Genomic DNA, 566 nt, shown 5'->3' on the forward strand with positions numbered 1-566 from the left:
TCGAGGGAGGCTTTAAGACCAAGCGGAATCCTCTGCCGGCTGCTCGCTCCCGCTTCACAGCGAGCTGGACTCGCGCTAACGGAGTTAGGTTTTTTAACGTCCGCGTTTCGACTTCAGTTAACGTTAATCAGTCTGGGAGAATGCAAACAACGTGATTTCAACATCCAGCCATGCAAGAGCGTTACATTTTATCAAGGGAAGACAGAATCAATGGGAAAATTAGTCTTTTTCTTTTAATGTAGGTAATATTTGTTAAATACCTACAGGATGAAAACAATTTATATTTAAATAACTTACAGCTGTTACTCTTAACCTTGAATATCATTCTTAAACAACAAAACGCATTCAATGAAGTAAGTTTCAAGCACCCAAAGCAGTCCAGTAATTCTATAAGTTATCTTTAATATGAAAAAATAAGCATTTCCATTTGTACTGTAGTAGGCCTACTGTATGGCTGTACACAAGTAAATCAGAGAGTCAGAAAAGAGCTTTATTGTCAGAAGTATGTTTGCACATAGAAGGAATTTGTTTTAGTGTCACAAGCTTCCAGAACACTGAGACAACAT

The sequence above is a fragment of the Cyprinus carpio genome, chromosome B25, assembly GCF_018340385.1.
Source record: "Cyprinus carpio isolate SPL01 chromosome B25, ASM1834038v1, whole genome shotgun sequence".
Classification (NCBI taxonomy): Eukaryota; Metazoa; Chordata; class Actinopteri; order Cypriniformes; family Cyprinidae; genus Cyprinus; species Cyprinus carpio.